This window comes from Periplaneta americana, chromosome 1 (assembly GCF_040183065.1).
Source record: "Periplaneta americana isolate PAMFEO1 chromosome 1, P.americana_PAMFEO1_priV1, whole genome shotgun sequence".
Lineage (NCBI taxonomy): Eukaryota > Metazoa > Arthropoda > Insecta > Blattodea > Blattidae > Periplaneta > Periplaneta americana.
In genome coordinates this window covers 151,419,548-151,431,525 of record NC_091117.1, presented here as the reverse complement: position 1 = coordinate 151,431,525, position 11,978 = coordinate 151,419,548, and the positions used below count along the sequence as shown (strand labels likewise).

The 11,978-nt window shown below is 35.6% G+C and overlaps 2 non-coding genes across 2 annotated transcripts; one reads left to right on the top strand and one right to left on the bottom strand.

The window, feature by feature from the left end:
- Positions 1–357: 357 nt before the first annotated feature.
- TRNAK-CUU (transfer RNA lysine (anticodon CUU)) lies at positions 358–430 on the bottom strand. The gene has a single exon. It is a non-coding gene; the product is annotated as a tRNA-Lys (tRNA).
- A 385-nt stretch (positions 431–815) lies between these two features.
- Positions 816–889, top strand: TRNAI-AAU (transfer RNA isoleucine (anticodon AAU)). Its single transcript has one exon. It is a non-coding gene; the product is annotated as a tRNA-Ile (tRNA).
- The last annotated feature ends 11,089 nt before the right edge of the window (positions 890–11,978 follow it).

Here is an 11,978-nt window from a genome sequence, read left to right as displayed (position 1 = left end):
GAATAAATCTATCTATATGTATGGACCTGTTACAAATCTAAAAGCGGTCATTCCTGCACTAAAGTTTGATCTGTAATGAAGAGAGGGATGAAACGGAAGGAAACAGAAAAAGACCAGATAGATAATGAAGTGAAAATTTCATGTGAGGATGATAATATATCAGTCATGTCTCTTCATTTAATGTTGAGATGTTACAAACTATGTTCAGATTATTTCTGACGAAAAAGTCCTGTCATGAAACATATTGAAGTTTTTTTTTTTTATTTGATTTTATTTATACTGACTTATGTACTTTTTAATAGAGACCATAATCCAAAATATCCATAAACATAGTACGGGGAAAAGAAAAAAAAATTACGCCCAACGTGGGGCTCGAACCCACGACCCTGAGATTAAGAGTCTCATGCTCTACCGACTGAGCTAGCCGGGCGACGGGAGTCTGAGGCAGCAAGTACATGAGGCACTCTGTCTCTCTAATTTGTTCATCCTCTTCATATCTTTACATTGCCATTCTTTGCTGTTTGCTGTTACACGTACTTCTCCTTCTTCAAAATAAAGAGCTACAGTACGTCTATTTCTTTCCTTTCCCTGCACTTTCTACTCCGATTCGCATCACCCTCCATCTTTCATCCGCGAATTCTCGCTTTCACTATCCCTATTTCATTCTGGCTCTTATTAATTTTGCTCATTCTCTTTTGTGCATTCAATTCAGTCTTTTCTTTTGCCGTAATACAGCACAACACTACTCTTTTTACTTGAGCATCACTGTGCTATAGTTTCGAATAAGTTACGTTGTTTAGAGCAACTGCCATCGCGGCCCGTTAGCTCAGTTGGTTAGAGCGTCGTGCTAATAACGCGAAGGTCGTGGGTTCGATCCCCCCACGGGCCACTTTTTTTTTTTCTTTAGTTTAATAAATCACGTCATATCAAGTTCTTATATAATAAAAATACAATTTGATGTCAATATATTACTGTAGTTTAAAAGCATCTAAACTTGACCTGTCAAACGTTACGTAACAGAACTGGCAAGAAACCAGCCAGCGACTGTTCCATTTCCCCCTCCTCAGCCAGTGACGTTGTCATCTACCTATACCAGCCGACAAAATATTGATCGTGTTTCGAATAAAGATCCTAATTGCCATGCCAACCTGAACAGCAGAAGGAATTGCAAGCAACTGGTTTGCAAACAAGTAATTAAGTTTGATCCAGTTTCATATTTTCATTTTCTGTGAAACTTGTATCAGCCTATATTCAGGTCAGACAGTATAGAATGTTTATTCATAGTGATTTTATGACAAGCTGAAAATACGTCATTCAAGAAAACTGAGAATACATGTTTCTTGCGTGTTTTTAAATGAAGCACTGTTTGCATTAACTTATCTAATGAATATGGCCTACGCAATGCATTTGCTTGAGGTCTATATTTTGTCTATTGCATAACGTGGTCAACTTCTCGTATAACCACTTAATGTAGACCAATAACTTTGTCTTAGCTTTGCGAACAGGCACGAAATTAATTTTGGCATATTATCATTCCACGACAATTTCAGAAACTTCCTCTGCCAGTAACATCGTCACCTAATATTAAAAATTATTATTATTATTATTATTATTATTATTATTATTATTATTATTATTATTATTGTGGTAAAATCAGTCACGACGCTCTTCAAGGGACTGCGTGTAAAAAGCGTTTTTACAGCGACTGCGTATTAAGCGGGTATTATGATCTTGACTTATATACAGTACTATATCATCATTTTATTATTGAATTACATCATTCATGGACAGTAGTACAATACTGCCCCATTATGTAATACGCCAAAGACATTTACAGTACCAGTATGTACTTAAGTCTTTCGAAAAAGCGAAGTCTTCCGTAGTGTTTTCCTGGTGTGTGAACCCTTACGATGAATAATCACATTTTCAAGACGATTTAAATATGAATGTACACCGAATGATATGCCATCAGAATAAGAGCTTCCCGATTAACATATATTGTAATGAGAATCACAGTCTGAGAGACTTCAATGCACCAAAAAATAAAATAAACTGACTAGAAAAACTCTCCAGACTTACGACCGACTGAGAAAGTTGTTCGAGAAAGAGGGTATAGGAAAAGATAGGCTATTGTAACTGTATGTAAGCTTAATTGCGCAGTTAAAGGAACGAATAAGAGGCTAAGGTGTTGTATGTATGCTTAAGAGGGGAGGTACAGCACTGGCCTGCAAAAATTTAGTGAAATGCATTTTTTTATATCTCAGCTTCATTCATTCATTCATCTGCCCAAAGGCAGGTCTTTCACTGCAAACCCAGCTTTCTCCAATCTTTCTTATTTTCTGCCTTCCTCTTTGTCTCCTCATATGATCCATAATAAGTATATCTTAATGTCGTCTATCATCTGATATCTTCTTTTGTCCCGAACTCTTCTCCCGTTCACCATTCATTCTAGTGCATCCTACAGTAGGCAGTTTCTTCTCAGCCAGTGACTCAACCAATTCCTTTTCCTCTTCATGATCAGTTTCAGCATCGTTTTTTCTTCATCCTCTCTATCCAGCACAGCTTCTTTTCTTTTTAGTCTGTCTGTTTCACACGTTCCATTCTTCTTTATATCCATATTTTAAATGCTTCTATTCGTTCCCCTTCTATTTTGTTATTTTTTATACAAGTAAAATGGGGCAAATTGTACTTTACTTAGTCTAGGTCATTCGTTATCTCGTGAAACCAAACTTAAGCGTGCGACGTAAGTTTACAGTAAGAACTTCATGATGGGATTGAGCTAGCAGGCTACAAGTGGAAGCGTAGCGAGTGAGAGAAGCCTCCCAGTCCAGTTACTTCTTCCTCTCATGCGCAGGCAGGTTTCAGGAGTTAACGAGTGTCCTGTAACGCTGCTATATTAATAATGTGGAGCAAAAATAAAGAAAACCCACTAAACATCATTTTCACTTTATTTTTCGGGATCATAAACATCTCAATCCAGTTTCAGAATGTTCTTGGAAGTATTCCGATATCAGTCTCCAACTTTCTCTATCCAGCCATAATGATTTTATTCGAGACTTTATGCAATAATAATCTACTTTTGCTAAAAGTGATTTTACATGGTTATGCGTAATATGAATGTTACTATGAATGAATGAACTCATATGAGTGACACTTATAGCAATATGACACAATTGCATTCTGTAATGCCACGACCTTTTGGATATTTTTTGTGTTACTGGACAAGCAGAGTATGGATCAATTATTAGTGAATTGTTGAGTTCATCTTTGCAAATATTAATTATTACAGCCTGCTGCTAGCTCACTTATTGGCAAGAGAGCCCACTTATTTGATCACTCATTTATAAATGAGTGGCAACTATGAACATAAAAACGAGTTTAAGTGCTGATAAAAGTACCACTTATAAATAAGTGTTCATTGTGTATTCGGTCCTTAGTATTGAGCAATTAAATTGGACGCCGTTGTGGCAATGTGTATGGCGCGTGCGCTTCCTAAAAAAAACTGCCCAAAGTTCGATTCCCGGCGTGGACAATAGAAGAAATTTATCTTCCATTCATGGGACTGGGCGTTTGTCCGTTACTTCATGACTGTCGTACGATGCCTTAAAAATTTATTTGTATCATACTGATCCCATGACCTGATAGGCCCAATGTTCGGTCAAATGAATCTCGTTCATCTACTAGCAGTAGACCCTGTAAGACGGATAATAGGAGAAAGGAAAAAAATACTGTATAACATGTCCTAGTTTGTCTGGAATATTCTTATAAGCGGGAATTTAGAAGAAAAATGAGCAAGGAATTAGGGTTCCTGCAATGTAATGAAGATTGTATTTTGCATTGGTGGTTTATAACATTGTGTACATTAAAGCTTTATACAGGCATACAGCAAATGGCTGGATGAACGCAGCGAGAGAGTTGTATTAATATTATCCAATAAGCCATACACTGGAATTCAGGTTGAAAACACAGGGTGATTAATGTTTTCCGTTATAACATAATACATCTGCAATACTTAGTGGCGTACATAAGAAGGGTAATTTTGCTTATATCCTAAATACTTATAGTTGAGCTCTAGTATATTGTCATTTTTATGAAACCGCCCACGTGACAGTATAGAAAACAATTTTTCAGGAGGAAAAAAAAATAATTAAAAATCATAATAATATGAAATAATTCGGTAGAAAACGATGGTTAATATGATGAACCTAAATGACATCATCGAGGATCAATATAGGCCTATTGATATTTAATTAATTTTTTCTTTCTCCTAAAAATTATTTTTTGTACTGTCACATAGATTTCATACAAACGACTAAATAAATAAATAAATAAATAAATAAATGAATGAATGAATGAATGAATGAATGAATGAATAAATGAATGAATGAATAAATAAATAAATAAATAAATAAATAAATAAATAAATAAATAAATAAATAATTGGTTATTTTACTGTACTTTTTCAACTGCTATGGTTATATAGCGTCAGAATGAGATGAAGGTGATAATGCCAGCGTCCAGCGTCGAAATGTACTCAGCATTTGCTCATAATTAGTTGAGAGAAAACCCCCGAGAATACCTCAACCAGGTAACTTGTCCCATCCAGAATTTGAACCCGGCCCGCTCGTTCACGATCAGGAATGCTAACCGTTACTCCTGGGCCTTAGTATAAAGATGCATTCTCATAAATTTTATTTTCTTAGAATTAAGTGACATATAATAATGACTCGCAGTCAAAATGAAACACGTCATGGTGTTAAGTTTGTAAGAATAATAGAATTATGAAAATACAGAATCATTAAGTTGTTTTTATTTATAATGATCGAATTATTATTATAATAATAAATACATTAAAAGAAAATAATAATAATAATAATAATAATAATAATAATAATAATAATAGTAATAATAATAGTCAGAAGTATTATGAAGATATCACATTAAAAACTCAAGGTCACAATAAAAATTCTGTGTCTGTATTTAAACATAAACTATAAATAATGCACTTCACATTACACATTTAATTTACAGATAACCAGCAATTGTAAATTTGCTATAAAGTACATTAGCCCACATTTTGTCCTGGAAAAATCAAAAGCTTGTCGCTGAATGCAAGATATCGCAAGCGATTACGAAGCGCGGGGGCATTGAGGGGATCAAAGCAATCGTGGAGGGGGAAGACGCCCTGTGCTACTAGTTCGTGGAATCAACACCGGTCAATTTATAACGGAAAGGTAGTATTGCTACTAAAATACGCAAATAAACACGAGCGTTTCAAATATGTATTGAGATTTTAACTATTTTCATAGTTTAAAATTTGTGCTACAGTTTGTTAGTAAAGCTTTGTTATATTGATGACTGGGTTCGTAGTCCACTGTAACGTGATGTGTAGATAAGATAACAATCATGTTGGTACGAAAGTACCGACATGCGCAAATACGTAAGATTTAACAAAATCCAAAACTTGTATACGACTATACAAATGTCCACACCTGTGGAGTAACGATTAGCGCGTCTGACCTCGAAACCAGATGGCTCATGTTCGAATCCCTATTTAGGCAAGTTACCTGGTTGAGGTTTTCCCGGATTTTTCTCTCAATCTAATACGAGCAAATGCTGGGTAAATTACGGTGCTGGACCTGGACTCATTTCATCGGCATTATGACCTTCATTTCAGTCAGCGTCATATAATAACCCACTAAAAATATACAAATATATTACGTAAACTTATTCGGCTGTAACCTGGGAACCGACAAAATAATCCTCTTTATTTTTGTATATTCGTAACTATTTTTGTTATTCTTCTCTCAAAGCCTTTTTTATTAGAAATTAGGCGTTTTTATTCATTCCGGTTTAACCCAAAGATTTTCAATGATATTTGAGTATGTTCATTGAGTTTGTTTCCAATAATTGGGAGCAGTTGTACTGTATAAACTCTATTGCTTTGAATGTTCAGAGTAATTATCTTGGTAAAATATGAAATTGTTTTATACGCAAAAAGGAATGAAAAAAAAAAAAGTCATTTACACGTAATGTCTGCAACCGAAGATTTCAGAGCTTGAACCATTTCCTGTTGTAGAATATTTCAGAGTAAATATTAGAATAATTTGTGATCCATCTGAATACAGAACTGAGCACGAAGTCACATAGACTCTCGTCCACGAAACAACATCCCAAGCGTTCGGAGAATGATTGCACATGCTAAAAAAATACACTGTTGCAAAGTTTCCACATCTTCCACTGTGGTGCTCTAAACTAAACATTTCAAACGTCCCCACAAGAATAATTCTATTTTTTTGTTTCGTTGTCACCATTCAGCTCTTTAACACTTCTATCCTTTCTTTTCCCATTCCATTCTTTCATACTATTACACTCTATTCTGTTAATATATGAATTATGAGACACAAGGCTTTTGTTGAAACAATATACAAATGTAATGCTTATTTTGTGTCACAACGAATGAATAAACATTTATTTATTTATTTATTTATTTATTTATTTATTTAACCTGGTAGAGATAAGGACATCAGGCCTTCTCTTCCCCTCTACCAGGGGATTACAACTACAATATTAAGAATACAGTTACAATTATAATTACAATTAATATTACATTTACAAATACAATAAAAATCAAAGTACTAAAAGATTAACTGACTAATAAAAGCTAGACAGTTTACTGTTAAAGTTAAGAAGAGAGAATTTTTTTCTGTTAACTAAGTAAAAATTAAACCTATTCTACGCAGTAAGAAAATGCTTAATAAGTTTGCTTTTGAACGCTACTAAATTCTGACAGTCTCTGATGTCACTGGGTAGGGTATTCCACAAGCGCGAGAGCGAGATTATGTATGATGATGAATACGATGATGTCTTATGTGTTGGTATGGCTAGTATGCGGCTATTTTGCGTGCGTGTGAAGAGATTATGATATGATAACAGGTAACTGAAACGGGAAGCAAGGTAGGTAGGTGTAGAGGTGTGAAGGACTTGGAAAAGGAGAACAAGAGAATGAAAATTTCTACGTTCGTTAAGCCGTTGCGAGTTTAGAGTTTGGAAGGATCAGGTAATGTGGTCAGCGCGACGGACATCGCAGACGAAGCGAACACAAGAATTATGAACACGTTGTAATCTTTGCGACTGGTTGACATTGAGGTCAGTCAGTAGAGAATCACTATAATCGAAATGGGGAATTACTAGTGTTTCCACTAGTATTTTCTTCAGTGATAGCGGGAGGAATTTTCGAATGCTGTTTAAGGAATGTAGTATGGAAAACACTTGTTTGATAGTATGGGTTACTTGGTTATTCCAGTGTAAATGTGTATCAAAGTAAACTTCAAGGTTTGTAACACAGGAAGCAAAGGGATTATGTATATTATTATTATTATTATTATTATTATTATTATTATTATTATTATTATTATTATTATTATTATTATGTTCGTACATACAGTACATGTATGCACACATACTTGCACGCACTCACATACATACATACATACATACATACATACATACATACATACATACATACATACATACATACATACATACATACATACATACATACAATCCATAGTGGTCTACATTACACGGCTTCGTGGTTCGGTTGCATCCACCTGTCTTGTTGTTGGTACACGCAATAACATTCGCTGCATTATCTGTACTCTCACAAGAGACTGCTGGGCGCGTTCTGTTTCTACATAAATGCTCTCTCTTTCAGTCGATTCATTCCACAGGCTATATGTACAAAATCCTAACCTCAAGTAAATGGATTTCCTGATTTGTCAGCCGCCTGTGTTATCCATTTTGTTTTAATGAAGTAGACGACCTCTGTGTCAGGTTAACGAACCTCTGCTTTAATCAGCTTTATTTTTCATTTCTGAGCCCTTTGTTTTTTTCCTCCCTATTCTTCCTGCATTGCTATTCATAACATGTTAATTTTTATACTGAAAGAATGCACAAATTAGTGTGCGTAGTTCCAGCTTATCATGTTACCGGTAAAGTAAGAATTTCAATTAATGTCATACAATACAAACGATGTCATTGCCGACAGTTTTGAGCATTTTAAATATTTAAAATATACGACCATAAGAGTTACTTTATATATGTTGATAATCGGAATTTGTTCCTGCAGTGGTCGCCTGTTACGGAAGCGGTCTGGATTTGAGTCCTTGTAAATCTTGCAACATTAATTGAAAAATAAATTCACAGTGACGCTTGTGGCGGACAAGGTAGTAACTGTGGTTTTCTTCGGCTTCTGCCATTTTATCAGGTTTGCCTTCATGTCTTTTCGTCCGGTATCCATTGCATTATCATTCGTAGCATTTTTCGATCGTCGCGGTGCGCCTGCTTGTTGTTTATTACTCACGAGATGAAGAGCGGTAAGTGAGGTGGCAGAGGGAAGTGTCTTAGGCCCGTAACACAGTTGAAGAGTTTTCGCTAGCGAGAAAGAGGCGAAGAGCCTTCCTCCACACACTTGGCGAGTTCTTGCTATCACAGATCACACCTCGCTATGATCATCTATGCACTGCCTTCATGCAGAAAGCATTTTTCTGATTATAGTAATGACTCGTTGGGGGAAATATTATAGGTTATGTAGGCCTATTTACGTATATTGTCGTACTGAAATATATAGCCTGTAAGTGTATTGTCGTACTTTACAAATTACGTACGAACGCTATGTTGAATTATTAGTATTCAGATGATGAGGAAATGGAGTTACATGAACATATTTTGTTCATGAAAAGAAGAAGTAGGCCTAAAATTAAAGCCAGAAATATCTGAAAATCACATTGTATCTTACGAAAATAAGGGCGAGTTTTGAATACTGGTTTCGATTTGAATGATGATACGTTTAGGCGTTATTTCAGGTTCAATGGACCACAGTTTTTTGCCATTCATGATATGATACAGAATTTTTTGCTAAATTCTGATCAAAATTACGTTAACTGTTAAGACATATAGGTACATTATTTCAAATGTTTAATCAATACTATTAAATCTCATCAAAATAAAATATAGCCCTATTTATTTTCAGAAAATCTGACATTTGTCTTCAGATTTCTTCTTTAAGTTTCGTGTTTTTATAGTTTTCATCCCATGTATCACATAACTTAAATATGCCTACGGGTGACATCGTACAAGTTCGGTAAGTTTCTGACTGCAATTATTTATCAGCCATCTTTCCTCATTTTCAAATAAAAACAATACAAATCATCGCCACCTGTGATATCTTTTTCTACATTCAATCGTCATAAAGAGTATAAATGTCAAACATCTTTGATAAATGTGTCAAGAAAATTCGCTGAGCTACCGATTCCAGCGAGAAACTCGCGCGAGGTTTTTGCCTCGAGCGAGAATCTCTTCCAGTGTGTGGACGTCCATTTGAATCCATGTTATCAATTTTTTAATTTTCTCGCAACATATTTCTCGCTGGCGAAAACTCTGCAAGTGTGTTACGGGCCTTATGCTGTTTCTTCTTGGCTCTCTCTCCTTGTTTCTTCGTCTCTTTATTGTTTGTATTTTCTTTTCCCTTTTCTTCTGCTTTTTATGTTAATACTTGCTATAGGCCTATGAGCATAAACTCGCAATTAAAAAGATATAAGATGTAAATGAGCATGGCACCTCCGGTGTATCTAGTGAAATACATACCTTCATAGAGACCATTTACCGGGTTGTGTCTGTTCTCTAGAGATGGAGTTAATAATGAGAGATAAGATTAAACTTTTTAGCGTCACTTTCTGCGGTTCTGTAGCGAAAAACTCTGAGTGTAAACATGGGGTGGGAGCAGTGGTGTACCACACGTCTCCTGGAAGACGTGTATGAGCAGTCGTGACGTGCGTCCGCTGTTTTAATAAGCTACCAGCGATGCTAGTCTCTTCTAGACGCTTTGTTTTCCTGTGGCCGTGTGCTAATAGCTCCGGTCTCTGCTTACGTAAGCGGATGTCGAAAAACACTTTTGAGAACTAGAAACAGAGCAAGTAATATTTAAAATTAATTTGTGACACTCAGAGGCGTCATTTGAAGGTGCCGATGGGACAAATGCCCTCCCCGTTAAAGATTTAAAAATGGTAATAGTTGAGTAGTGCTTCCTTATTTACAAATGCCTTTTAAGGAACCCGGAGGCTTATTGCCTCCCTTACATAAGCCCACCATCATCGGTCTAAAGAAAAAAATATGTCATCCAGCAATGCACCAAAAAATCTTATGTTTTAATCCATTGAATAATTAATGTTAATATTTTGAGCACAAAAATAAATTTATGAACATTATGTGAGACCGAAAGAGGCCCAATTTATACCCATTAATTGATGAATATTAAGAAGAAAAAGAAGAATATAATAGGCATAGACGGGAATTGTCGGTCTGGGTAGCGTAGTCGGTATAGCGCAGGCCTTCTGTGCTCGAGGTTGCGGGTTCGATTCCGGCTGAGGTCGATGTCATTTAAGTGACAATGTTTTTATACCATTATTTGGAGTAGACTCTGTGTGCAACCAAACCCACATCTTTTCGAATTCGTGTTATTACTTCACTGCTTACACAAAGTGTCTCAGAAGGAATGTGAAATACTCCAGGATAATGTAGTTTGGGTTAGCCTACATGGATTTAACATTAGCTACATACCCGTGTCCGAAGTCTAATGGTTTGTGAGAAATTAAGAGGAGAAATACGAAACATCTTGCGGTTCCGTGTACTATACTTGACATGTTACTCCAGATCTTTCTCAAATGGCAGCATCTGAGAACCGTAACGCCAGCACAACACACACATATACACAACTGATTATACGTCCACTTGACATTTAATTCGTATATTCGCATAGTGAATATGCAGACACGTTTTTTTTTTTTTTTTTTTTTTGTGTATAGATTTTGTGATGGTAATGTATTGGCTGCTGTTGAGGAATACAAACTACGTTTTCCCAGTCAGGTCTCCAGATTAACACTCCTTGATTTTTTCTTTTGGAGTTATATAAAGAGCTTGGTATATGAAGAGAAAATTGAGAATGTGGATAGAATATTTTGTAGCATTTCCGGGGTGACTTTAGCACAGGCTTCAATGATACGGTTCTTTAAATGTTCCACATTCTCAATTTTCTCTTCATATCTCAAGCTCTTTATATAACCCCAAAGGAAAAAATCAAGGGATGTTAAATCTGGAGACCTGGCCGGCCATTCTACTGGTCCACGGCGACCAATACAATATCTAGAGAACTGTTCGTTCAGTCTGCTGCAACATTTCTGTGGTTAACCTACCAGAATGAAGAATGATACCAAGTATTTCCTCTTTCGATAATGCCATCACGAAAATCAAGAAATTTATTACAGGAAAGCTTCAAATAATCACAACAATGCATTGAAACTGTCACAGGTTAACCAAATAGTAAAGCAGGAAAAGTTAATTACCAGAATTGCATAAGAACACCTTTTCCAAAGCCTCCTTAGTACCGTACCATGTTACAAAATATCTGTAGATGCAGTAACTAAGGTTTGTGTCATTATTAGAGTTATCTTTAAATAACTTGAAAACAATTAGAGATTTCGAAACGGGTTTCACCATTGTTTTTCTCAGAAAATTTCATGTGATTTTGAGTACCTACATGACCCCCTTTCCATTTAAAATTTCAAGTTGTATTCAAAATGGCGGCTTTTGAGAGAGCTGAGGGCTATAATCGAATATGTCACTGGTAGAGCATTTGGTCTTACTGGTAACACCTATAGTAATCGCAAATCAAGCTTATGGAAGATATTTATAGGCTATGGTTCCAGACTTTTGATTCAGTCTGTACTTTAACTTAACATTATTCTATAAAAGATAAAATAAGAATGTTAATAATATATTGGTGTGATTTAGATAATTTTCAGAATTTCCACTATTTTCAGTTTGAAAACCTTGCAACCTTAAAGGTTTACCCTGCTATACTTTACAAACACTGACAGCGTCGATCAACTCTGTAAGTGTAAGACTTGTCACTTGTTTAC